This window comes from Chiloscyllium plagiosum, unplaced genomic scaffold, assembly GCF_037043375.1.
Source record: "Chiloscyllium plagiosum isolate Xiang-an unplaced genomic scaffold, Cpla_swu_hap1 HiC_scaffold_39, whole genome shotgun sequence".
NCBI classification, from domain to species: domain Eukaryota; kingdom Metazoa; phylum Chordata; class Chondrichthyes; order Orectolobiformes; family Hemiscylliidae; genus Chiloscyllium; species Chiloscyllium plagiosum.
Window position 1 is genome coordinate 98,794,695 of NW_028270177.1, and position 24,256 is coordinate 98,818,950.

Consider the following 24,256-nt stretch of genomic DNA (forward strand, 5'->3'; position numbering starts at 1 on the left):
CTGCAGAGATGTTCATTCCTGGACGTGAGCCACATGGATACCAACTGAGTTGGAAACCTGTGTGGGATTCGAAGAGAAGCGACTCAATAAATTTTGCTAAACTCCACGGTGCTTATTAGAAATGCAGTTTCTGTTCACATCAATCTAAAAGGCAGTTTCTGAACATAGTAACAGAAGTCAAAAGGTAATTAGCTCACCCCACCCCCACTCCGGAAGAGGTGCTAACTGCCCTTGAGTGCTTTTTTGTTCTCGATGTGAAGAGCTCTCACGCCTGAGTCACCTTCACACGTCTCTGGTTGCTGAGTGAATCACAAAGAAGGAATTTCACCAGAGCTGCAACTGCCTCACTTCCCCACTCGCCCTCCCAGTTTACATTTTCCTGCTCGTCAGTGATTTAAAGAAAACCAAATGGATGCGATGTCATTCTGCAGCCTCTCTGTCGATTCCTCCGTTTCAGTTCCAACGTGGTTAGATCTCGGGGCGCTATCAAAGCACAGGTCCAGAGGTTCTCTGAGAGTGTAATTTCTTTCATTGCTGTTGCTAATTGAATGAGCCACTAACGTGCGAACTGCTCCAAAACATGATTCAGGACCTCTGGTAACAACTCACGCACGTTGAATACCGACAGACCGCTTCCAAATGATGTCCTTCATAGACGACTTTGGGGGTACATTTGACAGACAGACTAGTTCAGGAATCCGCGGTGCGCTGTGACACCAGCGCATCAGCTTCTTCCCTGTCTTGGAAACGGGCCGCCTGCGCAAGCAATGCAAATGCGGTACTGCTTTTCGTGGAAGGATCAGAACGCGATAATTACACTCTCAAACAGAATGGCATATGATCAGAACCAGGTTGGAGAAAAACTTTACAATACTTTGCACAGTAATTAAATGGAGTTGCATTACATTTCACTACGAGAGCAGATTTGTTCAAGCAAATTCGAAGGCAGGTTTGCAGATGGGAAAGCAAGCAAGAAAACTCCGCTCCTGTCCATGTAAAATGCTGCAGTTGAAGAACAAAGCAGTTTCTGCCCAGTTTCGAACTGGGGACCTTTCGCGCGAAAGTCGAACGTGATGACCACTACACCACAGAAACAAGGCGCAGTCACCACCGCTAACGCTCAGTGTCACCCAGCACTGAAAGTTGAAGCCATTTTACCTTTCACCTTTCTGTTTCTAATCGCTCGTTGTTTAATGGGACTTCTTTAATTTTGGCTATGTGGTGAGCATGGACGAGATACACCGAAGTATCTGTTTCCACGCGGTGTGCGCCAATAACATTGTGTTGCTTACACCGGCTGTAAAGGATTACTTTTTAGCGGAGCTTGCCGTCGCAGTCTGTGGCACAATCATTTAGTCTGTTCGACTGCTCACGGGAAAGGTAGCGTTGTAAGACACTGCAGAAACGAACGACTTCCTTACTTTTGCTCCGACTGACCATACTCCGGGAAATCTTCCCAGATTCTCAGTTGAGGATTTCTGCAGCTGGAAGTTACCTCAGAAACCCTGTTAATTCGTAATGTATTGAGCGAATCGCAAAACAGAAAGCATTTAACACGGAACACAAACAAAACTGGCAAACCAAATGCATTTTCAGACACAGCGAGCGTGAATGCAAAATGTGAGACAGGCCGGGGGCATGAGTCATAAAGTAATCTCACAACTAACAACAGGGCAATTCCAAACTGCTCTTTCAAACATACTGGAGCCTGAGTGCACCACCACTTCCCAGACAATGCTGAAAAGAGAGAAAGAAAGAACACAATAAGAATGGGCCATAAAAAAGTGAATTTCACCAATCACAGACTCGATTAGATTACCTTTCCCTTCCGATGTCCGCAGGACGGAAATAAAGGAAATGGGAGAAATTCAATAACATGTGACATCGCAATTCATTGGAACGATTTTCCCATTGGCCATAAAACAAAATAACGACGAGTCGTGCCACCGCAGGACTTTGTTTCACAACAGCAATGAAATCACAGTCGACATTCGGTTCCAGTAAACGCTCAACTTGCCTGGGACAGCAGAGCTGTTTGCGATTTTCCACGCAGGAGGCGAACACGATCATGACAGCACAGACACCGGAAAAGTTGGGACTTTGCCACACCACAGTTAATTGCCCGGGAAGCAAACCCAATTTTCTTCGGTTTTAAACAGAAATGCAGCAGGAGTCGAAACAGCATTTTAACAAGCTGCGTCGTTGGAAACGATCAGCAGAAATGGCAGCGGTGGGATTCGAACCCACGCCTCTGTCGAGACTGGAGCCTTAATCCAGCGCCTTAGACCGCTCGGCCACACTACCAGCCAGCCGCGCTGCCCCATTTTCTTGCACTTCCAATTGTGCTCCTGCATAACAACCGATGCAAAGCCACGTGAAAAGGGTTCCATGGTCCCTCTCCGACTCGCACAACTGCTGGGATGTGCCCGTCTACAATATCAATTTCGCAGCAGATAATGATAACCCATCAATCCAGACAACTATCAATGGTAAGCTGATCTTTTCAACTATCTTTTCATCAATCCAGACAACTATCAATGGTAACTACAAACGTATCTGTGAGCGCGTGAGAACATACGATCAGTTATGATTTGGTCAAATTACCATGAGCTGCTTGACATTACTGCAATTTCGATTCTTGCTTTGCTAAATGATTTCACCCTTTGATCGAAACAGGACAACTTTCACGTTTACACGGAACATGAAACACACCGGACTACAGGGAAAATGCACAAAGCTGAACAGGCCGTGTTCCACATCATACCGCGCAGCATAGTTACAGTCACTTTGTCTGTTTTGCAGAATAAGAGTCCCAAAGAATGTTCTCCACCCTAAAACCGGAGGTAGCATTACAATCCGTGAACGACAGATCACATTGTGAGGATGCTCTGACCTCGGAGCCAGTTCGAGATGCCACTTTCCTTGCCTTTTTGCCTTACCCGTGCAATTTGCTGCAGAGATGTTCATTCCTGGACGTGAGCCACATGGATACCAACTGAGTTGGAAACCTGTGTGGGATTCGAAGAGAAGCGACTCAATAAATTTTGCTAAACTCCACGGTGCTTATTAGAAATGCAGTTTCTGTTCACATCAATCTAAAAGGCAGTTTCTGAACATAGTAACAGAAGTCAAAAGGTAATTAGCTCACCCCACCCCCACTCCGGAAGAGGTGCTAACTGCCCTTGAGTGCTTTTTTGTTCTCGATGTGAAGAGCTCTCACGCCTGAGTCACCTTCACACGTCTCTGGTTGCTGAGTGAATCACAAAGAAGGAATTTCACCAGAGCTGCAACTGCCTCACTTCCCCACTCGCCCTCCCAGTTTACATTTTCCTGCTCGTCAGTGATTTAAAGAAAACCAAATGGATGCGATGTCATTCTGCAGCCTCTCTGTCGATTCCTCCGTTTCAGTTCCAACGTGGTTAGATCTCGGGGCGCTATCAAAGCACAGGTCCAGAGGTTCTCTGAGAGTGTAATTTCTTTCATTGCTGTTGCTAATTGAATGAGCCACTAACGTGCGAACTGCTCCAAAACATGATTCAGGACCTCTGGTAACAACTCACGCACGTTGAATACCGACAGACCGCTTCCAAATGATGTCCTTCATAGACGACTTTGGGGGTACATTTGACAGACAGACTAGTTCAGGAATCCGCGGTGCGCTGTGACACCAGCGCATCAGCTTCTTCCCTGTCTTGGAAACGGGCCGCCTGCGCAAGCAATGCAAATGCGGTACTGCTTTTCGTGGAAGGATCAGAACGCGATAATTACACTCTCAAACAGAATGGCATATGATCAGAACCAGGTTGGAGAAAAACTTTACAATACTTTGCACAGTAATTAAATGGAGTTGCATTACATTTCACTACGAGAGCAGATTTGTTCAAGCAAATTCGAAGGCAGGTTTGCAGATGGGAAAGCAAGCAAGAAAACTCCGCTCCTGTCCATGTAAAATGCTGCAGTTGAAGAACAAAGCAGTTTCTGCCCAGTTTCGAACTGGGGACCTTTCGCGCGAAAGTCGAACGTGATGACCACTACACCACAGAAACAAGGCGCAGTCACCACCGCTAACGCTCAGTGTCACCCAGCACTGAAAGTTGAAGCCATTTTACCTTTCACCTTTCTGTTTCTAATCGCTCGTTGTTTAATGGGACTTCTTTAATTTTGGCTATGTGGTGAGCATGGACGAGATACACCGAAGTATCTGTTTCCACGCGGTGTGCGCCAATAACATTGTGTTGCTTACACCGGCTGTAAAGGATTACTTTTTAGCGGAGCTTGCCGTCGCAGTCTGTGGCACAATCATTTAGTCTGTTCGACTGCTCACGGGAAAGGTAGCGTTGTAAGACACTGCAGAAACGAACGACTTCCTTACTTTTGCTCCGACTGACCATACTCCGGGAAATCTTCCCAGATTCTCAGTTGAGGATTTCTGCAGCTGGAAGTTACCTCAGAAACCCTGTTAATTCGTAATGTATTGAGCGAATCGCAAAACAGAAAGCATTTAACACGGAACACAAACAAAACTGGCAAACCAAATGCATTTTCAGACACAGCGAGCGTGAATGCAAAATGTGAGACAGGCCGGGGGCATGAGTCATAAAGTAATCTCACAACTAACAACAGGGCTATTCCAAACTGCTCTTTCAAACATACTGGAGCCTGAGTGCACCACCACTTCCCAGACAATGCTGAAAAGAGAGAAAGAAAGAACACAATAAGAATGGGCCATAAAAAAGTGAATTTCACCAATCACAGACTCGATTAGATTACCTTTCCCTTCCGATGTCCGCAGGACGGAAATAAAGGAAATGGGAGAAATTCAATAACATGTGACATCGCAATTCATTGGAACGATTTTCCCATTGGCCATAAAACAAAATAACGACGAGTCGTGCCACCGCAGGACTTTGTTTCACAACAGCAATGAAATCACAGTCGACATTCGGTTCCAGTAAACGCTCAACTTGCCTGGGACAGCAGAGCTGTTTGCGATTTTCCACGCAGGAGGCGAACACGATCATGACAGCACAGACACCGGAAAAGTTGGGACTTTGCCACACCACAGTTAATTGCCCGGGAAGCAAACCCAATTTTCTTCGGTTTTAAACAGAAATGCAGCAGGAGTCGAAACAGCATTTTAACAAGCTGCGTCGTTGGAAACGATCAGCAGAAATGGCAGCGGTGGGATTCGAACCCACGCCTCTGTCGAGACTGGAGCCTTAATCCAGCGCCTTAGACCGCTCGGCCACACTACCAGCCAGCCGCGCTGCCCCATTTTCTTGCACTTCCAATTGTGCTCCTGCATAACAACCGATGCAAAGCCACGTGAAAAGGGTTCCATGGTCCCTCTCCGACTCGCACAACTGCTGGGATGTGCCCGTCTACAATATCAATTTCGCAGCAGATAATGATAACCCATCAATCCAGACAACTATCAATGGTAAGCTGATCTTTTCAACTATCTTTTCATCAATCCAGACAACTATCAATGGTAACTACAAACGTATCTGTGAGCGCGTGAGAACATACGATCAGTTATGATTTGGTCAAATTACCATGAGCTGCTTGACATTACTGCAATTTCGATTCTTGCTTTGCTAAATGATTTCACCCTTTGATCGAAACAGGACAACTTTCACGTTTACACGGAACATGAAACACACCGGACTACAGGGAAAATGCACAAAGCTGAACAGGCCGTGTTCCACATCATACCGCGCAGCATAGTTACAGTCACTTTGTCTGTTTTGCAGAATAAGAGTCCCAAAGAATGTTCTCCACCCTAAAACCGGAGGTAGCATTACAATCCGTGAACGACAGATCACATTGTGAGGATGCTCTGACCTCGGAGCCAGTTCGAGATGCCACTTTCCTTGCCTTTTTGCCTTACCCGTGCAATTTGCTGCAGAGATGTTCATTCCTGGACGTGAGCCACATGGATACCAACTGAGTTGGAAACCTGTGTGGGATTCGAAGAGAAGCGACTCAATAAATTTTGCTAAACTCCACGGTGCTTATTAGAAATGCAGTTTCTGTTCACATCAATCTAAAAGGCAGTTTCTGAACATAGTAACAGAAGTCAAAAGGTAATTAGCTCACCCCACCCCCACTCCGGAAGAGGTGCTAACTGCCCTTGAGTGCTTTTTTGTTCTCGATGTGAAGAGCTCTCACGCCTGAGTCACCTTCACACGTCTCTGGTTGCTGAGTGAATCACAAAGAAGGAATTTCACCAGAGCTGCAACTGCCTCACTTCCCCACTCGCCCTCCCAGTTTACATTTTCCTGCTCGTCAGTGATTTAAAGAAAACCAAATGGATGCGATGTCATTCTGCAGCCTCTCTGTCGATTCCTCCGTTTCAGTTCCAACGTGGTTAGATCTCGGGGCGCTATCAAAGCACAGGTCCAGAGGTTCTCTGAGAGTGTAATTTCTTTCATTGCTGTTGCTAATTGAATGAGCCACTAACGTGCGAACTGCTCCAAAACATGATTCAGGACCTCTGGTAACAACTCACGCACGTTGAATACCGACAGACCGCTTCCAAATGATGTCCTTCATAGACGACTTTGGGGGTACATTTGACAGACAGACTAGTTCAGGAATCCGCGGTGCGCTGTGACACCAGCGCATCAGCTTCTTCCCTGTCTTGGAAACGGGCCGCCTGCGCAAGCAATGCAAATGCGGTACTGCTTTTCGTGGAAGGATCAGAACGCGATAATTACACTCTCAAACAGAATGGCATATGATCAGAACCAGGTTGGAGAAAAACTTTACAATACTTTGCACAGTAATTAAATGGAGTTGCATTACATTTCACTACGAGAGCAGATTTGTTCAAGCAAATTCGAAGGCAGGTTTGCAGATGGGAAAGCAAGCAAGAAAACTCCGCTCCTGTCCATGTAAAATGCTGCAGTTGAAGAACAAAGCAGTTTCTGCTCAGTTTCGAACTGGGGACCTTTCGCGCGTAAGTCGAACGTGATGACCACTACACCACAGAAACAAGGCGCAGTCGCCACCGCTAAAGCTCAGTGTCACCCAGCACTGAAAGTTGAAGCCATTTTACCTTTCACCTTTCTGTTTCTAATCGCTCGTTGTTTAATGGGACTTCTTTAATTTTGGCTATGCGGTGAGCATGGACGAGATACACCGAAGTATCTGTTTCCACGCAGTGTGCGCCAATAACATTGTGTTGCTTACACCGGCTGTAAAGGATTACTTTTTAGCGGAGCTTGCCGTCGCAGTCTGTGGCACAATCATTTAGTCTGTTCGACTGCTCACGGGAAAGGTAGCGTTGTAAGACACTGCAGAAACGAACGACTTCCTTACTTTTGCTCCGACTGACCATACTCCGGGAAATTTTCCCAGATTCTCAGTTGAGGATTTCTGCAGCTGGAAGTTACCTCAGAAACCCTGTTAATTCGTAATGTATTGAGCGAATCGCAAAACAGAAAGCATTTAACACGGAACACAAACAAAACTGGCAAACCAAATGCATTTTCAGACACAGCGAGCGTGAATGCAAAATGTGAGACAGGCCGGGGGCATGAGTCATAAAGTAATCTCACAACTAACAACAGGGCTATTCCAAACTGCTCTTTCAAACATACTGGAGCCTGAGTGCACCACCACTTCCCAGACAATGCTGAAAAGAGAGAAAGAAAGAACACAATAAGAATGGGCCATAAAAAAGTGAATTTCACCAATCACAGACTCGATTAGATTACCTTTCCCTTCCGATGTCCGCAGGACGGAAATAAAGGAAATGGGAGAAATTCAATAACATGTGACATCGCAATTCATTGGAACGATTTTCCCATTGGCCATAAAACAAAATAACGACGAGTCGTGCCACCGCAGGACTTTGTTTCACAACAGCAATGAAATCACAGTCGACATTCGGTTCCAGTAAACGCTCAACTTGCCTGGGACAGCAGAGCTGTTTGCGATTTTCCACGCAGGAGGCGAACACGATCATGACAGCACAGACACCGGAAAAGTTGGGACTTTGCCACACCACAGTTAATTGCCCTGGAAGCAAACCCAATTTTCTTCGGTTTTAAACAGAAATGCAGCAGGAGTCGAAACAGCATTTTAACAAGCTGCGTCGTTGGAAACGATCAGCAGAAATGGCAGCGGTGGGATTCGAACCCACGCCTCTGTCGAGACTGGAGCCTTAATCCAGCGCCTTAGACCGCTCGGCCACACTACCAGCCAGCCGCGCTGCCCCATTTTCTTGCACTTCCAATTGTGCTCCTGCATAACAACCGATGCAAAGCCACGTGAAAAGGGTTCCATGGTCCCTCTCCGACTCGCACAACTGCTGGGATGTGCCCGTCTACAATATCAATTTCGCAGCAGATAATGATAACCCATCAATCCAGACAACTATCAATGGTAAGCTGATCTTTTCAACTATCTTTTCATCAATCCAGACAACTATCAATGGTAACTACAAACGTATCTGTGAGCGCGTGAGAACATACGATCAGTTATGATTTGGTCAAATTACCATGAGCTGCTTGACATTACTGCAATTTCGATTCTTGCTTTGCTAAATGATTTCACCCTTTGATCGAAACAGGACAACTTTCACGTTTACATGGAACATGAAACACACCGGACTACAGGGAAAATGCACAAAGCTGAACAGGCCGTGTTCCACATCATACCGCGCAGCATAGTTACAGTCACTTTGTCTGTTTTGCAGAATAAGAGTCCCAAAGAATGTTCTCCACCCTAAAACCGGAGGTAGCATTACAATCCGTGAACGACAGATCACATTGTGAGGATGCTCTGACCTCGGAGCCAGTTCGAGATGCCACTTTCCTTGCCTTTTTGCCTTACCCGTGCAATTTGCTGCAGAGATGTTCATTCCTGGACGTGAGCCACATGGATACCAACTGAGTTGGAAACCTGTGTGGGATTCGAAGAGAAGCGACTCAATAAATTTTGCTAAACTCCACGGTGCTTATTAGAAATGCAGTTTCTGTTCACATCAATCTAAAAGGCAGTTTCTGAACATAGTAACAGAAGTCAAAAGGTAATTAGCTCACCCCACCCCCACTCCGGAAGAGGTGCTAACTGCCCTTGAGTGCTTTTTTGTTCTCGATGTGAAGAGCTCTCACGCCTGAGTCACCTTCACACGTCTCTGGTTGCTGAGTGAATCACAAAGAAGGAATTTCACCAGAGCTGCAACTGCCTCACTTCCCCACTCGCCCTCCCAGTTTACATTTTCCTGCTCGTCAGTGATTTAAAGAAAACCAAATGGATGCGATGTCATTCTGCAGCCTCTCTGTCGATTCCTCCGTTTCAGTTCCAACGTGGTTAGATCTCGGGGCGCTATCAAAGCACAGGTCCAGAGGTTCTCTGAGAGTGTAATTTCTTTCATTGCTGTTGCTAATTGAATGAGCCACTAACGTGCGAACTGCTCCAAAACATGATTCAGGACCTCTGGTAACAACTCACGCACGTTGAATACCGACAGACCGCTTCCAAATGATGTCCTTCATAGACGACTTTGGGGGTACATTTGACAGACAGACTAGTTCAGGAATCCGCGGTGCGCTGTGACACCAGCGCATCAGCTTCTTCCCTGTCTTGGAAACGGGCCGCCTGCGCAAGCAATGCAAATGCGGTACTGCTTTTCGTGGAAGGATCAGAACGCGATAATTACACTCTCAAACAGAATGGCATATGATCAGAACCAGGTTGGAGAAAAACTTTACAATACTTTGCACAGTAATTAAATGGAGTTGCATTACATTTCACTACGAGAGCAGATTTGTTCAAGCAAATTCGAAGGCAGGTTTGCAGATGGGAAAGCAAGCAAGAAAACTCCGCTCCTGTCCATGTAAAATGCTGCAGTTGAAGAACAAAGCAGTTTCTGCTCAGTTTCGAACTGGGGACCTTTCGCGCGTAAGTCGAACGTGATGACCACTACACCACAGAAACAAGGCGCAGTCGCCACCGCTAAAGCTCAGTGTCACCCAGCACTGAAAGTTGAAGCCATTTTACCTTTCACCTTTCTGTTTCTAATCGCTCGTTGTTTAATGGGACTTCTTTAATTTTGGCTATGCGGTGAGCATGGACGAGATACACCGAAGTATCTGTTTCCACGCAGTGTGCGCCAATAACATTGTGTTGCTTACACCGGCTGTAAAGGATTACTTTTTAGCGGAGCTTGCCGTCGCAGTCTGTGGCACAATCATTTAGTCTGTTCGACTGCTCACGGGAAAGGTAGCGTTGTAAGACACTGCAGAAACGAACGACTTCCTTACTTTTGCTCCGACTGACCATACTCCGGGAAATTTTCCCAGATTCTCAGTTGAGGATTTCTGCAGCTGGAAGTTACCTCAGAAACCCTGTTAATTCGTAATGTATTGAGCGAATCGCAAAACAGAAAGCATTTAACACGGAACACAAACAAAACTGGCAAACCAAATGCATTTTCAGACACAGCGAGCGTGAATGCAAAATGTGAGACAGGCCGGGGGCATGAGTCATAAAGTAATCTCACAACTAACAACAGGGCTATTCCAAACTGCTCTTTCAAACATACTGGAGCCTGAGTGCACCACCACTTCCCAGACAATGCTGAAAAGAGAGAAAGAAAGAACACAATAAGAATGGGCCATAAAAAAGTGAATTTCACCAATCACAGACTCGATTAGATTACCTTTCCCTTCCGATGTCCGCAGGACGGAAATAAAGGAAATGGGAGAAATTCAATAACATGTGACATCGCAATTCATTGGAACGATTTTCCCATTGGCCATAAAACAAAATAACGACGAGTCGTGCCACCGCAGGACTTTGTTTCACAACAGCAATGAAATCACAGTCGACATTCGGTTCCAGTAAACGCTCAACTTGCCTGGGACAGCAGAGCTGTTTGCGATTTTCCACGCAGGAGGCGAACACGATCATGACAGCACAGACACCGGAAAAGTTGGGACTTTGCCACACCACAGTTAATTGCCCTGGAAGCAAACCCAATTTTCTTCGGTTTTAAACAGAAATGCAGCAGGAGTCGAAACAGCATTTTAACAAGCTGCGTCGTTGGAAACGATCAGCAGAAATGGCAGCGGTGGGATTCGAACCCACGCCTCTGTCGAGACTGGAGCCTTAATCCAGCGCCTTAGACCGCTCGGCCACACTACCAGCCAGCCGCGCTGCCCCATTTTCTTGCACTTCCAATTGTGCTCCTGCATAACAACCGATGCAAAGCCACGTGAAAAGGGTTCCATGGTCCCTCTCCGACTCGCACAACTGCTGGGATGTGCCCGTCTACAATATCAATTTCGCAGCAGATAATGATAACCCATCAATCCAGACAACTATCAATGGTAAGCTGATCTTTTCAACTATCTTTTCATCAATCCAGACAACTATCAATGGTAACTACAAACGTATCTGTGAGCGCGTGAGAACATACGATCAGTTATGATTTGGTCAAATTACCATGAGCTGCTTGACATTACTGCAATTTCGATTCTTGCTTTGCTAAATGATTTCACCCTTTGATCGAAACAGGACAACTTTCACGTTTACATGGAACATGAAACACACCGGACTACAGGGAAAATGCACAAAGCTGAACAGGCCGTGTTCCACATCATACCGCGCAGCATAGTTACAGTCACTTTGTCTGTTTTGCAGAATAAGAGTCCCAAAGAATGTTCTCCACCCTAAAACCGGAGGTAGCATTACAATCCGTGAACGACAGATCACATTGTGAGGATGCTCTGACCTCGGAGCCAGTTCGAGATGCCACTTTCCTTGCCTTTTTGCCTTACCCGTGCAATTTGCTGCAGAGATGTTCATTCCTGGACGTGAGCCACATGGATACCAACTGAGTTGGAAACCTGTGTGGGATTCGAAGAGAAGCGACTCAATAAATTTTGCTAAACTCCACGGTGCTTATTAGAAATGCAGTTTCTGTTCACATCAATCTAAAAGGCAGTTTCTGAACATAGTAACAGAAGTCAAAAGGTAATTAGCTCACCCCACCCCCACTCCGGAAGAGGTGCTAACTGCCCTTGAGTGCTTTTTTGTTCTCGATGTGAAGAGCTCTCACGCCTGAGTCACCTTCACACGTCTCTGGTTGCTGAGTGAATCACAAAGAAGGAATTTCACCAGAGCTGCAACTGCCTCACTTCCCCACTCGCCCTCCCAGTTTACATTTTCCTGCTCGTCAGTGATTTAAAGAAAACCAAATGGATGCGATGTCATTCTGCAGCCTCTCTGTCGATTCCTCCGTTTCAGTTCCAACGTGGTTAGATCTCGGGGCGCTATCAAAGCACAGGTCCAGAGGTTCTCTGAGAGTGTAATTTCTTTCATTGCTGTTGCTAATTGAATGAGCCACTAACGTGCGAACTGCTCCAAAACATGATTCAGGACCTCTGGTAACAACTCACGCACGTTGAATACCGACAGACCGCTTCCAAATGATGTCCTTCATAGACGACTTTGGGGGTACATTTGACAGACAGACTAGTTCAGGAATCCGCGGTGCGCTGTGACACCAGCGCATCAGCTTCTTCCCTGTCTTGGAAACGGGCCGCCTGCGCAAGCAATGCAAATGCGGTACTGCTTTTCGTGGAAGGATCAGAACGCGATAATTACACTCTCAAACAGAATGGCATATGATCAGAACCAGGTTGGAGAAAAACTTTACAATACTTTGCACAGTAATTAAATGGAGTTGCATTACATTTCACTACGAGAGCAGATTTGTTCAAGCAAATTCGAAGGCAGGTTTGCAGATGGGAAAGCAAGCAAGAAAACTCCGCTCCTGTCCATGTAAAATGCTGCAGTTGAAGAACAAAGCAGTTTCTGCCCAGTTTCGAACTGGGGACCTTTCGCGCGAAAGTCGAACGTGATGACCACTACACCACAGAAACAAGGCGCAGTCACCACCGCTAAAGCTCAGTGTCACCCAGCACTGAAAGTTGAAGCCATTTTACCTTTCACCTTTCTGTTTCTAATCGCTCGTTGTTTAATGGGACTTCTTTAATTTTGGCTATGCGGTGAGCATGGACGAGATACACCGAAGTATCTGTTTCCACGCAGTGTGCGCCAATAACATTGTGTTGCTTACACCGGCTGTAAAGGATTACTTTTTAGCGGAGCTTGCCGTCGCAGTCTGTGGCACAATCATTTAGTCTGTTCGACTGCTCACGGGAAAGGTAGCGTTGTAAGACACTGCAGAAACGAACGACTTCCTTACTTTTGCTCCGACTGACCATACTCCGGGAAATCTTCCCAGATTCTCAGTTGAGGATTTCTGCAGCTGGAAGTTACCTCAGAAACCCTGTTAATTCGTAATGTATTGAGCGAATCGCAAAACAGAAAGCATTTAACACGGAACACAAACAAAACTGGCAAACCAAATGCATTTTCAGACACAGCGAGCGTGAATGCAAAATGTGAGACAGGCCGGGGGCATGAGTCATAAAGTAATCTCACAACTAACAACAGGGCAATTCCAAACTGCTCTTTCAAACATACTGGAGCATGAGTGCACCACCACTTCCCAGACAATGCTGAAAAGAGAGAAAGAAAGAACACAATAAGAATGGGCCATAAAAAAGTGAATTTCACCAATCACAGACTCGATTAGATTACCTTTCCCTTCCGATGTCCGCAGGACGGAAATAAAGGAAATGGGAGAAATTCAATAACATGTGACATCGCAATTCATTGGAACGATTTTCCCATTGGCCATAAAACAAAATAACGACGAGTCGTGCCACCGCAGGACTTTGTTTCACAACAGCAATGAAATCACAGTCGACATTCGGTTCCAGTAAACGCTCAACTTGCCTGGGACAGCAGAGCTGTTTGCGATTTTCCACGCAGGAGGCGAACACGATCATGACAGCACAGACACCGGAAAAGTTGGGACTTTGCCACACCACAGTTAATTGCCCTGGAAGCAAACCCAATTTTCTTCGGTTTTAAACAGAAATGCAGCAGGAGTCGAAACAGCATTTTAACAAGCTGCGTCGTTGGAAACGATCAGCAGAAATGGCAGCGGTGGGATTCGAACCCACGCCTCTGTCGAGACTGGAGCCTTAATCCAGCGCCTTAGACCGCTCGGCCACACTACCAGCCAGCCGCGCTGCCCCATTTTCTTGCACTTCCAATTGTGCTCCTGCATAACAACCGATGCAAAGCCACGTGAAAAGGGTTCCATGGTCCCTCTCCGACTCGCACAACTGCTGGGATGTGCCCGTCTACAATATCAATTTCGCAGCAGATAATGATAACCCATCAATCCAGACAACTATCAATGGTAAGCTGATCTTTTCAACTATCTTTTCATCAATCCAGACAACTATCAATGGTAACTACAAACGTATCTGTGAGCGCGTGAGAACATACGATCAGTTATGATTTGGTCAAATTACCATGAGCTGCTTGACATTACTGCAATTTCGATTCTTGCTTTGCTAAATGATTTCACCCTTTGATCGAAACAGGACAACTTTCACGTTTACATGGAACATGAAACACACCGGACTACAGGGAAAATGCACAAAGCTGAACAGGCCGTGTTCCACATCATACCGCGCAGCATAGTTACAGTCACTTTGTCTGTTTTGCAGAATAAGAGTCCCAAAGAATGTTCTCCACCCTAAAACCGGAGGTAGCATTACAATCCGTGAACGACAGATCACATTGTGAGGATGCTCTGACCTCGGAGCCAGTTCGAGATGCCACTTTCCTTGCCTTTTTGCCTTACCCGTGCAATTTGCTGCAGAGATGTTCATTCCTGGACGTGAGCCACATGGATACCAACTGAGTTGGAAACCTGTGTGGGATTCGAAGAGAAGCGACTCAATAAATTTTGCTAAACTCCACGGTGCTTATTAGAAATGCAGTTTCTGTTCACATCAATCTAAAAGGCAGTTTCTGAACATAGTAACAGAAGTCAAAAGGTAATTAGCTCACCCCACCCCCACTCCGGAAGAGGTGCTAACTGCCCTTGAGTGCTTTTTTGTTCTCGATGTGAAGAGCTCTCACGCCTGAGTCACCTTCACACGTCTCTGGTTGCTGAGTGAATCACAAAGAAGGAATTTCACCAGAGCTGCAACTGCCTCACTTCCCCACTCGCCCTCCCAGTTTACATTTTCCTGCTCGTCAGTGATTTAAAGAAAACCAAATGGATGCGATGTCATTCTGCAGCCTCTCTGTCGATTCCTCCGTTTCAGTTCCAACGTGGTTAGATCTCGGGGCGCTATCAAAGCACAGGTCCAGAGGTTCTCTGAGAGTGTAATTTCTTTCATTGCTGTTGCTAATTGAATGAGCCACTAACGTGCGAACTGCTCCAAAACATGATTCAGGACCTCTGGTAACAACTCACGCACGTTGAATACCGACAGACCGCTTCCAAATGATGTCCTTCATAGACGACTTTGGGGGTACATTTGACAGACAGACTAGTTCAGGAATCCGCGGTGCGCTGTGACACCAGCGCATCAGCTTCTTCCCTGTCTTGGAAACGGGCCGCCTGCGCAAGCAATGCAAATGCGGTACTGCTTTTCGTGGAAGGATCAGAACGCGATAATTACACTCTCAAACAGAATGGCATATGATCAGAACCAGGTTGGAGAAAAACTTTACAATACTTTGCACAGTAATTAAATGGAGTTGCATTACATTTCACTACGAGAGCAGATTTGTTCAAGCAAATTCGAAGGCAGGTTTGCAGATGGGAAAGCAAGCAAGAAAACTCCGCTCCTGTCCATGTAAAATGCTGCAGTTGAAGAACAAAGCAGTTTCTGCCCAGTTTCGAACTGGGGACCTTTCGCGCGAAAGTCGAACGTGATGACCACTACACCACAGAAACAAGGCGCAGTCACCACCGCTAAAGCTCAGTGTCACCCAGCACTGAAAGTTGAAGCCATTTTACCTTTCACCTTTCTGTTTCTAATCGCTCGTTGTTTAATGGGACTTCTTTAATTTTGGCTATGCGGTGAGCATGGACGAGATACACCGAAGTATCTGTTTCCACGCAGTGTGCGCCAATAACATTGTGTTGCTTACACCGGCTGTAAAGGATTACTTTTTAGCGGAGCTTGCCGTCGCAGTCTGTGGCACAATCATTTAGTCTGTTCGACTGCTCACGGGAAAGGTAGCGTTGTAAGACACTGCAGAAACGAACGACTTCCTTACTTTTGCTCCGACTGACCATACTCCGGGAAATCTTCCCAGATTCTCAGTTGAGGATTTCTGCAGCTGGAAGTTACCTCAGAAACCCTGTTAATTCGTAATGTATTGAGCGAATCGCAAAACAGAAAGCATTTAACACGGAACACAAACAAAACTGGCAAACCAAATGCATTTTCAGACACAGCGAGCGTGAATGCAAAATGTGAGACAGGCCGGGGGCATGAGTCATAAAGTAATCTCACAACTAACAACAGGGCAATTCCAAACTGCTCTTTCAAACATACTGGAGCATGAGTGCACCACCACTTCCCAGACAATGCTGAAAAGAGAGAAAGAAAGAACACAATAAGAATGGGCCATAAAAAAGTGAATTTCACCAATCACAGACTCGATTAGATTACCTTTCCCTTCCGATGTCCGCAGGACGGAAATAAAGGAAATGGGAGAAATTCAATAACATGTGACATCGCAATTCATTGGAACGATTTTCCCATTGGCCATAAAACAAAATAACGACGAGTCGTGCCACCGCAGGACTTTGTTTCACAACAGCAATGAAATCACAGTCGACATTCGGTTCCAGTAAACGCTCAACTTGCCTGGGACAGCAGAGCTGTTTGCGATTTTCCACGCAGGAGGCGAACACGATCATGACAGCACAGACACCGGAAAAGTTGGGACTTTGCCACACCACAGTTAATTGCCCGGGAAGCAAACCCAATTTTCTTCGGTTTTAAACAGAAATGCAGCAGGAGTCGAAACAGCATTTTAACAAGCTGCGTCGTTGGAAACGATCAGCAGAAATGGCAGCGGTGGGATTCGAACCCACGCCTCTGTCGAGACTGGAGCCTTAATCCAGCGCCTTAGACCGCTCGGCCACACTACCAGCCAGCCGCGCTGCCCCATTTTCTTGCACTTCCAATTGTGCTCCTGCATAACAACCGATGCAAAGCCACGTGAAAAGGGTTCCATGGTCCCTCTCCGACTCGCACAACTGCTGGGATGTGCCCGTCTACAATATCAATTTCGCAGCAGATAATGATAACCCATCAATCCAGACAACTATCAATGGTAAGCTGATCTTTTCAACTATCTTTTCATCAATCCAGACAACTATCAATGGTAACTACAAACGTATCTGTGAGCGCGTGAGAACATACGATCAGTTATGATTTGGTCAAATTACCATGAGCTGCTTGACATTACTGCAATTTCGATTCTTGCTTTGCTAAATGATTTCACCCTTTGATCGAAACAGGACAACTTTCACGTTTACACGGAACATGAAACACACCGGACTACAGGGAAAATGCACAAAGCTGAACAGGCCGTGTTCCACATCATACCGCGCAGCATAGTTACAGTCACTTTGTCTGTTTTGCAGAATAAGAGTCCCAAAGAATGTTCTCCACCCTAAAACCGGAGGTAGCATTACAATCCGTGAACGACAGATCACATTGTGAGGATGCTCTGACCTCGGAGCCAGTTCGAGATGCCACTTTCCTTGCCTTTTTGCCTTACCCGTGCAATTTGCTGCAGAGATGTTCATTCCTGGACGTGAGCCACATGGATACCAACTGAGTTGGAAACCTGTGTGGGATTCGAAGAGAAGCGACTCAATAAATTTTGCTAAACTCCACGGTGCTTATTAGAAATGCAGTTTCTGTTCACATCAATCTAAAAGGCAGTTTCTGAACATAGTAACAGAAGTCAAAAGGTAATTAGCTCACCCCACCCCCACTCCGGAAGAGGTGCTAACTGCCCTTGAGTGCTTTTTTGTTCTCGATGTGAAGAGCTCTCACGCCTGAGTCACCTTCACACGTCTCTGGTTGCTGAGTGAATCACAAAGAAGGAATTTCACCAGAGCTGCAACTGCCTCACTTCCCCACTCGCCCTCCCAGTTTACATTTTCCTGCTCGTCAGTGATTTAAAGAAAACCAAATGGATGCGATGTCATTCTGCAGCCTCTCTGTCGATTCCTCCGTTTCAGTTCCAACGTGGTTAGATCTCGGGGCGCTATCAAAGCACAGGTCCAGAGGTTCTCTGAGAGTGTAATTTCTTTCATTGCTGTTGCTAATTGAATGAGCCACTAACGTGCGAACTGCTCCAAAACATGATTCAGGACCTCTGGTAACAACTCACGCACGTTGAATACCGACAGACCGCTTCCAAATGATGTCCTTCATAGACGACTTTGGGGGTACATTTGACAGACAGACTAGTTCAGGAATCCGCGGTGCGCTGTGACACCAGCGCATCAGCTTCTTCCCTGTCTTGGAAACGGGCCGCCTGCGCAAGCAATGCAAATGCGGTACTGCTTTTCGTGGAAGGATCAGAACGCGATAATTACACTCTCAAACAGAATGGCATATGATCAGAACCAGGTTGGAGAAAAACTTTACAATACTTTGCACAGTAATTAAATGGAGTTGCATTACATTTCACTACGAGAGCAGATTTGTTCAAGCAAATTCGAAGGCAGGTTTGCAGATGGGAAAGCAAGCAAGAAAACTCCGCTCCTGTCCATGTAAAATGCTGCAGTTGAAGAACAAAGCAGTTTCTGCTCAGTTTCGAACTGGGGACCTTTCGCGCGTAAGTCGAACGTGATGACCACTACACCACAGAAACAAGGCGCAGTCGCCACCGCTAAAGCTCAGTGTCACCCAGCACTGAAAGTTGAAGCCATTTTACCTTTCACCTTTCTGTTTCTAATCGCTCGTTGTTTAATGGGACTTCTTTAATTTTGGCTATGCGGTGAGCATGGACGAGATACACCGAAGTATCTGTTTCCACGCAGTGTGCGCCAATAACATTGTGTTGCTTACACCGGCTGTAAAGGATTACTTTTTAGCGGAGCTTGCCGTCGCAGTCTGTGGCACAATCATTTACTCTGTTCGACTGCTCACGGGAAAGGTAGCGTTGTAAGACACTGCAGAAACGAACGACTTCCTTACTTTTGCTCCGACTGACCATACTCCGGGAAATTTTCCCAGATTCTCAGTTGAGGATTTCTGCAGCTGGAAGTTACCTCAGAAACCCTGTTAATTCGTAATGTATTGAGCGAATCGCAAAACAGAAAGCATTTAACACGGAACACAAACAAAACTGGCAAACCAAATGCATTTTCAGACACAGCGAGCGTGAATGCAAAATGTGAGACAGGCCGGGGGCATGAGTCATAAAGTAATCTCACAACTAACAACAGGGCTATTCCAAACTGCTCTTTCAAACATACTGGAGCCTGAGTGCACCACCACTTCCCAGACAATGCTGAAAAGAGAGAAAGAAAGAACACAATAAGAATGGGCCATAAAAAAGTGAATTTCACCAATCACAGACTCGATTAGATTACCTTTCCCTTCCGATGTCCGCAGGACGGAAATAAAGGAAATGGGAGAAATTCAATAACATGTGACATCGCAATTCATTGGAACGATTTTCCCATTGGCCATAAAACAAAATAACGACGAGTCGTGCCACCGCAGGACTTTGTTTCACAACAGCAATGAAATCACAGTCGACATTCGGTTCCAGTAAACGCTCAACTTGCCTGGGACAGCAGAGCTGTTTGCGATTTTCCACGCAGGAGGCGAACACGATCATGACAGCACAGACACCGGAAAAGTTGGGACTTTGCCACACCACAGTTAATTGCCCGGGAAGCAAACCCAATTTTCTTCGGTTTTAAACAGAAATGCAGCAGGAGTCGAAACAGCATTTTAACAAGCTGCGTCGTTGGAAACGATCAGCAGAAATGGCAGCGGTGGGATTCGAACCCACGCCTCTGTCGAGACTGGAGCCTTAATCCAGCGCCTTAGACCGCTCGGCCACACTACCAGCCAGCCGCGCTGCCCCATTTTCTTGCACTTCCAATTGTGCTCCTGCATAACAACCGATGCAAAGCCACGTGAAAAGGGTTCCATGGTCCCTCTCCGACTCGCACAACTGCTGGGATGTGCCCGTCTACAATATCAATTTCGCAGCAGATAATGATAACCCATCAATCCAGACAACTATCAATGGTAAGCTGATCTTTTCAACTATCTTTTCATCAATCCAGACAACTATCAATGGTAACTACAAACGTATCTGTGAGCGCGTGAGAACATACGATCAGTTATGATTTGGTCAAATTACCATGAGCTGCTTGACATTACTGCAATTTCGATTCTTGCTTTGCTAAATGATTTCACCCTTTGATCGAAACAGTACAACTTTCACGTTTACACGGAACATGAAACACACCGGACTACAGGGAAAATGCACAAAGCTGAACAGGCCGTGTTCCACATCATACCGCGCAGCATAGTTACAGTCACTTTGTCTGTTTTGCAGAATAAGAGTCCCAAAGAATGTTCTCCACCCTAAAACCGGAGGTAGCATTACAATCCGTGAACGACAGATCACATTGTGAGGATGCTCTGACCTCGGAGCCAGTTCGAGATGCCACTTTCCTTGCCTTTTTGCCTTACCCGTGCAATTTGCTGCAGAGATGTTCATTCCTGGACGTGAGCCACATGGATACCAACTGAGTTGGAAACCTGTGTGGGATTCGAAGAGAAGCGACTCAATAAATTTTGCTAAACTCCACGGTGCTTATTAGAAATGCAGTTTCTGTTCACATCAATCTAAAAGGCAGTTTCTGAACATAGTAACAGAAGTCAAAAGGTAATTAGCTCACCCCACCCCCACTCCGGAAGAGGTGCTAACTGCCCTTGAGTGCTTTTTTGTTCTCGATGTGAAGAGCTCTCACGCCTGAGTCACCTTCACACGTCTCTGGTTGCTGAGTGAATCACAAAGAAGGAATTTCACCAGAGCTGCAACTGCCTCACTTCCCCACTCGCCCTCCCAGTTTACATTTTCCTGCTCGTCAGTGATTTAAAGAAAACCAAATGGATGCGATGTCATTCTGCAGCCTCTCTGTCGATTCCTCCGTTTCAGTTCCAACGTGGTTAGATCTCGGGGCGCTATCAAAGCACAGGTCCAGAGGTTCTCTGAGAGTGTAATTTCTTTCATTGCTGTTGCTAATTGAATGAGCCACTAACGTGCGAACTGCTCCAAAACATGATTCAGGACCTCTGGTAACAACTCACGCACGTTGAATACCGACAGACCGCTTCCAAATGATGTCCTTCATAGACGACTTTGGGGGTACATTTGACAGACAGACTAGTTCAGGAATCCGCGGTGCGCTGTGACACCAGCGCATCAGCTTCTTCCCTGTCTTGGAAACGGGCCGCCTGCGCAAGCAATGCAAATGCGGTACTGCTTTTCGTGGAAGGATCAGAACGCGATAATTACACTCTCAAACAGAATGGCATATGATCAGAACCAGGTTGGAGAAAAACTTTACAATACTTTGCACAGTAATTAAATGGAGTTGCATTACATTTCACTACGAGAGCAGATTTGTTCAAGCAAATTCGAAGGCAGGTTTGCAGATGGGAAAGCAAGCAAGAAAACTCCGCTCCTGTCCATGTAAAATGCTGCAGTTGAAGAACAAAGCAGTTTCTGCTCAGTTTCGAACTGGGGACCTTTCGCGCGTAAGTCGAACGTGATGACCACTACACCACAGAAACAAGGCGCAGTCGCCACCGCTAAAGCTCAGTGTCACCCAGCACTGAAAGTTGAAGCCATTTTACCTTTCACCTTTCTGTTTCTAATCGCTCGTTGTTTAATGGGACTTCTTTAATTTTGGCTATGCGGTGAGCATGGACGAGATACACCGAAGTATCTGTTTCCACGCAGTGTGCGCCAATAACATTGTGTTGCTTACACCGGCTGTAAAGGATTACTTTTTAGCGGAGCTTGCCGTCGCAGTCTGTGGCACAATCATTTAGTCTGTTCGACTGCTCACGGGAAAGGTAGCGTTGTAAGACACTGCAGAAACGAACGACTTCCTTACTTTTGCTCCGACTGACCATACTCCGGGAAATTTTCCCAGATTCTCAGTTGAGGATTTCTGCAGCTGGAAGTTACCTCAGAAACCCTGTTAATTCGTAATGTATTGAGCGAATCGCAAAACAGAAAGCATTTAACACGGAACACAAACAAAACTGGCAAACCAAATGCATTTTCAGACACAGCGAGCGTGAATGCAAAATGTGAGACAGGCCGGGGGCATGAGTCATAAAGTAATCTCACAACTAACAACAGGGCAATTCCAAACTGCTCTTTCAAACATACTGGAGCCTGAGTGCACCACCACTTCCCAGACAATGCTGAAAAGAGAGAAAGAAAGAACACAATAAGAATGGGCCATAAAAAAGTGAATTTCACCAATCACAGACTCGATTAGATTACCTTTCCCTTCCGATGTCCGCAGGACGGAAATAAAGGAAATGGGAGAAATTCAATAACATGTGACATCGCAATTCATTGGAACGATTTTCCCATTGGCCATAAAACAAAATAACGACGAGTCGTGCCACCGCAGGACTTTGTTTCACAACAGCAATGAAATCACAGTCGACATTCGGTTCCAGTAAACGCTCAACTTGCCTGGGACAGCAGAGCTGTTTGCGATTTTCCACGCAGGAGGCGAACACGATCATGACAGCACAGACACCGGAAAAGTTGGGACTTTGCCACACCACAGTTAATTGCCCGGGAAGCAAACCCAATTTTCTTCGGTTTTAAACAGAAATGCAGCAGGAGTCGAAACAGCATTTTAACAAGCTGCGTCGTTGGAAACGATCAGCAGAAATGGCAGCGGTGGGATTCGAACCCACGCCTCTGTCGAGACTGGAGCCTTAATCCAGCGCCTTAGACCGCTCGGCCACACTACCAGCCGGCCACACTACCAGCCAGCCTCGCTGCCCCATTTTCTTGCACTTCCAATTGTGCTCCTGCATAACAACCGATGCAAAGCCACGTGAAAAGGGTTCCATGGTCCCTCTCCGACTCGCACAACTGCTGGGATGTGCCCGTCTACAATATCAATTTCGCAGCAGATAATGATAACCCATCAATCCAGACAACTATCAATGGTAAGCTGATCTTTTCAACTATCTTTTCATCAATCCAGACAACTATCAATGGTAACTACAAACGTATCTGTGAGCGCGTGAGAACATACGATCAGTTATGATTTGGTCAAATTACCATGAGCTGCTTGACATTACTGCAATTTCGATTCTTGCTTTGCTAAATGATTTCACCCTTTGATCGAAACAGGACAACTTTCACGTTTACACGGAACATGAAACACACCGGACTACAGGGAAAATGCACAAAGCTGAACAGGCCGTGTTCCACATCATACCGCGCAGCATAGTTACAGTCACTTTGTCTGTTTTGCAGAATAAGAGTCCCAAAGAATGTTCTCCACCCTAAAACCGGAGGTAGCATTACAATCCGTGAACGACAGATCACATTGTGAGGATGCTCTGACCTCGGAGCCAGTTCGAGATGCCACTTTCCTTGCCTTTTTGCCTTACCCGTGCAATTTGCTGCAGAGATGTTCATTCCTGGACGTGAGCCACATGGATACCAACTGAGTTGGAAACCTGTGTGGGATTCGAAGAGAAGCGACTCAATAAATTTTGCTAAACTCCACGGTGCTTATTAGAAATGCAGTTTCTGTTCACATCAATCTAAAAGGCAGTTTCTGAACATAGTAACAGAAGTCAAAAGGTAATTAGCTCACCCCACCCCCACTCCGGAAGAGGTGCTAACTGCCCTTGAGTGCTTTTTTGTTCTCGATGTGAAGAGCTCTCACGCCTGAGTCACCTTCACACGTCTCTGGTTGCTGAGTGAATCACAAAGAAGGAATTTCACCAGAGCTGCAACTGCCTCACTTCCCCACTCGCCCTCCCAGTTTACATTTTCCTGCTCGTCAGTGATTTAAAGAAAACCAAATGGATGCGATGTCATTCTGCAGCCTCTCTGTCTATTCCTCCGTTTCAGTTCCAACGTGGTTAGATCTCGGGGCGCTATCAAAGCACAGGTCCAGAGGTTCTCTGAGAGTGTAATTTCTTTCATTGCTGTTGCTAATTGAATGAGCCACTAACGTGCGAACTGCTCCAAAACATGATTCAGGACCTCTGGTAACAACTCACGCACGTTGAATACCGACAGACCG

At 46.1% G+C, this 24,256-nt stretch overlaps 12 non-coding genes across 12 annotated transcripts; all 12 read right to left on the minus strand.

Moving 5' to 3' along the window:
- Positions 1-1,022: 1,022 nt before the first annotated feature.
- trnae-uuc (transfer RNA glutamic acid (anticodon UUC)) lies at positions 1,023-1,095 on the minus strand. The gene has a single exon. It is a non-coding gene; the product is annotated as a tRNA-Glu (tRNA).
- Positions 1,096-2,222: 1,127 nt separating this feature from the next.
- Positions 2,223-2,304, minus strand: trnal-aag (transfer RNA leucine (anticodon AAG)). The gene has a single exon. It is a non-coding gene; the product is annotated as a tRNA-Leu (tRNA).
- A 1,669-nt stretch (positions 2,305-3,973) lies between these two features.
- Positions 3,974-4,046, minus strand: trnae-uuc (transfer RNA glutamic acid (anticodon UUC)). The gene has a single exon. It is a non-coding gene; the product is annotated as a tRNA-Glu (tRNA).
- Positions 4,047-5,173: 1,127 nt separating this feature from the next.
- On the minus strand, positions 5,174-5,255 carry trnal-aag (transfer RNA leucine (anticodon AAG)). The gene has a single exon. It is a non-coding gene; the product is annotated as a tRNA-Leu (tRNA).
- Positions 5,256-8,124: 2,869 nt separating this feature from the next.
- On the minus strand, positions 8,125-8,206 carry trnal-aag (transfer RNA leucine (anticodon AAG)). The gene has a single exon. It is a non-coding gene; the product is annotated as a tRNA-Leu (tRNA).
- Positions 8,207-11,075: 2,869 nt separating this feature from the next.
- trnal-aag (transfer RNA leucine (anticodon AAG)) lies at positions 11,076-11,157 on the minus strand. The gene has a single exon. It is a non-coding gene; the product is annotated as a tRNA-Leu (tRNA).
- Positions 11,158-12,826: 1,669 nt separating this feature from the next.
- trnae-uuc (transfer RNA glutamic acid (anticodon UUC)) lies at positions 12,827-12,899 on the minus strand. The gene has a single exon. It is a non-coding gene; the product is annotated as a tRNA-Glu (tRNA).
- A 1,127-nt stretch (positions 12,900-14,026) lies between these two features.
- trnal-aag (transfer RNA leucine (anticodon AAG)) lies at positions 14,027-14,108 on the minus strand. Its single transcript has one exon. It is a non-coding gene; the product is annotated as a tRNA-Leu (tRNA).
- A 1,669-nt stretch (positions 14,109-15,777) lies between these two features.
- On the minus strand, positions 15,778-15,850 carry trnae-uuc (transfer RNA glutamic acid (anticodon UUC)). The gene has a single exon. It is a non-coding gene; the product is annotated as a tRNA-Glu (tRNA).
- A 1,127-nt stretch (positions 15,851-16,977) lies between these two features.
- Positions 16,978-17,059, minus strand: trnal-aag (transfer RNA leucine (anticodon AAG)). Its single transcript has one exon. It is a non-coding gene; the product is annotated as a tRNA-Leu (tRNA).
- A 2,869-nt stretch (positions 17,060-19,928) lies between these two features.
- On the minus strand, positions 19,929-20,010 carry trnal-aag (transfer RNA leucine (anticodon AAG)). Its single transcript has one exon. It is a non-coding gene; the product is annotated as a tRNA-Leu (tRNA).
- Positions 20,011-22,879: 2,869 nt separating this feature from the next.
- trnal-aag (transfer RNA leucine (anticodon AAG)) lies at positions 22,880-22,961 on the minus strand. The gene has a single exon. It is a non-coding gene; the product is annotated as a tRNA-Leu (tRNA).
- Positions 22,962-24,256: the final 1,295 nt, after the last annotated feature.